At 36.8% G+C, this 5770-nt stretch overlaps 1 pseudogene; it reads left to right on the top strand.

Annotated features, from left to right (window-relative positions):
* The first annotated feature begins 1692 nt into the window (after nucleotides 1-1692).
* On the top strand, nucleotides 1693-5770 carry LOC122275725 (annotated as a pseudogene).

Raw genomic sequence — 5770 nt, forward strand, 5'->3', positions numbered from 1 at the left:
TGAGGGTAATATGGTCAATTTTCGGGGTTTTGTGAGGGTAATACCGTCAAGTTAGGAACTACGGTGATGCGGTGCGAGGCTGCGAACTGCGAAGGAGTAACAGCCTCGCTCTGAGGGTTCTTTAAAATTTGGGAAGCAAATCCGCATTCTGTCTAATACTAAGAACGAAGAAAGGTACGATTCTGTTTTCTTTACACGCATTCGATCGTTTCGCCGGTAACAGGTCTAGGGTTTGAATTAACCGATCCTTTGTTTGTTTGTTTCCAATGACTGGCGATTGGATCTAAATTTAGATTTCTTTGTATCTATTACGAATAACGTGATCTACTGCTTAGTTTTGTTCCAGCGATTTCTTTTACCTTAAAGCAATTCATTTGATTAGGATTTTGTTTCAAGTATTTCGATGTTTTTTGCGTCAATTTATTTTTTTTCGCTGTTTTCTCGTAGAAAAGCTTACTCATATATACGTCCAGTGCATTGGATATGCCTTTAATTATGAATAAAACTTCTTGATTACCTATACAAAAAAATAGAAAATTTCTTGCGAAATTACAATAAAATATTTTCGCATGCATCTTAGATTCTTATTTCCAATTTCCGACAGTCGAACGCCAGAAAGTAGATAGCCCATTTCCGCATATCATTCTCGTTCTCCTTTGCTTTGGTGCTAGTTGTTGTAAATATTATTTTTCTCGAACGCTGAATTTTTTCCTCATTAAGATTTTGTTGACACAAAGAGGTGAAATTCAGTTGGTTTGAGATATTAATCTGTCAAGCCGCTAAGGAAGCGTCTGATCAAATGCCCTCAGGCCACAACCTCAAGAAAAACAGGGGATAGAACAAAATTATTTTCTGAAACATTTTATGTGAAAATATTTATCTTTCAGAAAAAGAAAAAGTGGATGATAAAACTTTTGCTCAAATGGATGCAAACCAGATATTCTAGTTTGGCCTGTTTAGCATTGGCAATGGACTAGCCATTGCCCAATGCAAATCTAAAATTTTGAAGTTAAAGTTTATTTTCCTCTACATTAGACTAGTCATACATAAGAAGTTTAAGATTTTATTTATAGTAAATTTAAGCTCATCACCATACTTGGAGAGCTCCTGTGCAAAGTTCAAACTCATATTTTATTATTTTATCTTTTAAGTCCCACACTCACACTCACGCTTCCCTCCCCTCCTGTACAAAGACTAAAATTACATAAAAAGTTTCATTCTCTCGTTTACAATCACATGCAGTGATATTTCTATTTTTTTTTTCTAATATAGCGGGAGATATCTATTGTAAAAATGTATGCTATTTTTTATAATTTTCTAATATAGTAGGGATATATTTATTGTAAAAACTTGGATATTCTATGAAAAAATATTTCCAAAATAATAATTTTACTTTTTAATAAAGTTATTAATTAATATATGAAGTGTATTTGTAAAATATTAGAAAAAAATTATCAAATATTATTAAAATATATAATATTATATTATTATTTAGAATTTAAAATAGTTAGTCCAATATAGACTAGTCTAGTTAAAAATTCATATTATAGTTAAAACACCACATTTAGAGTTCTATTTTAGACTTGGCAATGACTAGCCATTACTAATGCTCTGTCTGTCAATATTGTATCTGAGGAATCAAATGTTGTATAAGCTCTGATTGTTGTATTTCTTTGAAAAATTGGTCAGAATTCAGGTAGTTGGAAGAGAACCATGGATCTGGACCCTGCAGAACCTAGGTATTTGGAGGAGGAGGATACTCCCCTGATGAAGACAATTAAGGGCGCAACAACTGATTTTTGTTTCCGGAACTATTTTTGGGACCATTGCTGCCACATGGTATGACGTGCCTTGTGTCGAGCGAAATGTTGCTCTTCCAGGTCTAATAAGGACCCTGAAGATGATGGGTAACTATGGGATGACATTTGCTGCGATTGGGGGAGTTTACATTGGAGTTGAGCAGTTCTTGCAGAATAAAAGGATGAAAAGAGACTTTATCAATGGAGCTGTTGGTGGTTTTGTTGCTGGGGCAACTGTTCTAGGTTTCAAAGGCAAGTATTTCTATTTGTAGAGAGTGTTAACATGTGATAATTGGTTTGGTTTGGTGATGGCTCACGTTAGTTTGGAAAGGTGATTGTACTTCCAAACAAAAAAAATTAAAAAGTGACTACACTTTACGAAATCCAAATTTATCACTACACTTTACGAAATCTAAATTTATCAGTCCCTGTATTTAAATGATGATGATGCTAATGTGAAATTACAATTTTTTTGGGGGCTGCTGAGGATTCTTTTTTTCATTCCCAATTAAAAGTTAAGATCTCTAGTTATATGTGACATCCCCTTTTTATTTGTGTATTTTTAATGAAGGAATATTTTAATTTAATTAAAATATTAGTTCTTTTATTTTAAATTATTATATTTTAATTGGATTTATTTAGTTGTAATATTTGTTTTGTGGAGTTTTCTTAATATTAATTATCGTTTTGATTTTAAATTACTATGTAATTTATTTTAGTTTGTTTTTGGATTTAAAATTTAGTTGTTAGTTTTTACTAGTTATTTATTATATTTTAGCTTGATGTGGTGTTTAAATTAATTCGGTCGTTTTATAACTTTTAAAATTGTTTTCGTCGGATCAGTTTCTGAACTCCAGATGTGAGGATTGGACCTCATTTCTTTTCCCTATTTTTTCTTTCTCTCTTTTTTTTTTTTTCTCTTTTCTTTTTCTTTCTCTTTCTCTTTTTCTTTCTTTTTTTTTTCTTCCTTCTTCTCCGGTTCTTCTCCCGTGCGCGACACTCTCTCTCTCCTCCATTTCTACCCATTTTCGTTCCACCGCCCAGAACAGCAGCTTGCCGGCGACGTGGTCGACACCACACACCCAGAAATCTTCCCCTCTGGCCGGCGCACCTCCCCACCAAATTTCACCTCCATCCGAGCCACCGTTAGCCATCACGAGCTCCTCCAAGCTGCACGGTTTTTGTGCTTTTCCGCCGCCGGCGTTCCACCTCCGGCCACCATCTTTTCACCACTTCATCACTTACCTTTTGCCGTCCTAAACCACCCATTTCCAGCTCCGATCAGTTGCCGAAGCAGCTTCCATGAGCTCATCTTTGTTTTTGCCGTTTTTCACTTCTATCGTCATTTCCACCGCTACCCACGGCCACTCTCACTTCCATTAATTTCATAAACACCTCTAGGCCATTCCCTATCAATCTCAAGTCTTGGTTTGTCTCCGTTCGAAAGTGGGTATTATACAACCCACGGCCACAATGTATTTTACACTGTTACGTTGCTTTTTCTCCGCCGTTTGCAGCTCCTTGATCCTTTGAAAATTATCATATAGCGCTGTAAGTATTTTCCAAACACTATTTTAGATTTAAATATATTATTGCTTTTACAATAAATTCATTGACTGGTTGGTTATTCCGGACTGAATCTGAGGAGTCGGGGGTCGGATGAATTTGAGGACGGAGTTGTTTGGTTATTATTGATGTCATGTTTTATTGGATAATTTGTGTCTTGAGGTGTGCATTGCATGGTGCATACATGTGCATGTGTTAAATTGAGAAAAACTGATTTTATTTGTGTAAATGGATTTTCGGGTACGTGTGTATCACGACCCCAAGCCGAATTGGAGTATTATCTCGATGGAGCTCTTCTGGTCACTCGGGAGCGTAATATATTGAGTGACGTCCCCTGAGTTGTTGCTGGGCGACAACGGGAGCGGGCGGGATGGTAACGCTCTCGTACCGACTCCGTGGCCCCTTTGCTGGCGGGGGCCAGAGGATGCTTGGCTACGTACGCACGGGGCGCGGAACTGGGCATCGCTCGTTACGAAGTCACACGCATGATCGTTACCCGTGGTGTGACGATGGGAGCCAGGGTGTGCGGATGACCCCTATGGGAGGTCATGGTGCATTCAGATTAATTGGATATTGAATTGAGTTGGATTTGAGCCAAATGAGACTTTTGGTGTGAGTTGGAAGGTAATATATTTTTGGGGCCAAATGGGATTTTTGGCGTACGTGGAAAACTGTGGATTTATGGTATATGTACATTTGGCATTCTTTCATGCATATTGTTGAGTTTAATATGTTTTTATCTTGTGACGTTTGGATTATTACTTACCTGCGGTACTATTTTGATACCGTAGATTTTGATGCAAATGTTGAGGAGGAGGAGGAGGCTGAACTCGAAGAGGCAGCTCCGCCAGAGTTTTGACTTAAAGTCTTTGATGTTTAAAAATATTCTCTATCAGTTTTTATGGCTTGTATTTTAGTTTGAAACAATATTTGAGACTAATATTTTATTATATATGTTTTAAACGGGTTTGTATTAAATAAAAAAATTATGGTACTTAGTTATAAGATTTTTATTATCCGCTGCATATTTTTATTGTACACTTGTTGCATGTACATACACTTGACACTTAGCGATAGAATGGTGAACCGTATTGTCATCATCCCGACGTTTCAATTTTCCACGTGTCCTAACGTGAAAATTGGAGACATCACATTATCACTTATTGAGTCATCTAGTGCTGTGCTGTGCTTGGGTTTGTAGTGTGAGTGCAGGAATGTGGGATGCTTTTATGCTGCTTAGTTGGTTTTGCACTTGGATTGTAGTGACGTCTATCTAAACTCTAAACATTTTTTATCTAGCTAGATCGTTTAGATGCATGATAAATATAATATTCATATGAGTGAATTCAAAGTACTCCTTTATCGTGTCAGACTAAAAGAAAACCCGTACCTTCTTTCAGCCTTCAATTTAAAGTTATGCTTCTCAAGACAATTACGGGTACACGTTTAAGCTTAGGGCTTTGCTACACGCAGTCGGGAAACGCAGTCGGCGTGCAGTCGGCTGTACGGAATGAATAAAAAAAAATTATAAAAAAATTATTTTATATTCAAGGGGACCTGCATGAATTATAAAAAGTTATAAAAATAATTTTTTTTTTTCATGTAGGTCCTGTATTAATTTTTTTTTTACAGCCGACTGCACGCCGACTGCGTTTCCCGACTGCATAAATCATTTCTCTTAAGCTTAACATATCTTATGCAGGGCCAGATTCGAGCTTGATTGACACTGGCCCCAATATGCTTGTTATCTTCATTGAGTTTTTTTGTCAATTTTTCTGGTTGATGGCTATTCATTCAGCTTATAGAGTGTGGAGATGAGGTCCCCATCCTGGGTGATTGGATCAGGATTTTTAGTTCTTAAATTATGTTACTGTGTTGGCAAAAAGATTGTTGTCATCGACAGGCATTATTGTCGGTTAACATGCTCTGCCCATTTTACAGGAAGGAGCATTAAAACAGCCATTTCTGCTGGAATAGCATTGGCAGTCACTTCTGCTGTTATTGATGCGGGAGGTCAGACCACAAGAATTGACACTGGAAAGGAGTACTACCCTTACACCAAGAAAAGATCCTCTCTGGATTGATAAAATTTCATTTCTGCTTTTTGTAAATAAGCCAGTGGCATCATACTGGGTAAATTCATCACTGTTTTCTCGACCGGTCGCATGTCTGTTCAGAGAGATGTAATCGTACTCCCGGAAATCTTTCTGTGCTTTTTAAAATCTCAAGGTTTTATAGCTTGAACCAATGATGTAATAAATCGGCTTTGTCACATTGTCAGAGTTAAGTAGATATTTCTCCTGATTTCTACCATGTCTCTGGGAAGTCCAGAGTTGTTGGAGATGGAACTGGGAGTGCAAGAAATTCATAGGATTGAACATGTTGCTCTAAGTTTTATTTGGTTT

Source organism: Carya illinoinensis, chromosome 9 (assembly GCF_018687715.1).
Source record: "Carya illinoinensis cultivar Pawnee chromosome 9, C.illinoinensisPawnee_v1, whole genome shotgun sequence".
Taxonomy (NCBI): domain Eukaryota; kingdom Viridiplantae; phylum Streptophyta; class Magnoliopsida; order Fagales; family Juglandaceae; genus Carya; species Carya illinoinensis.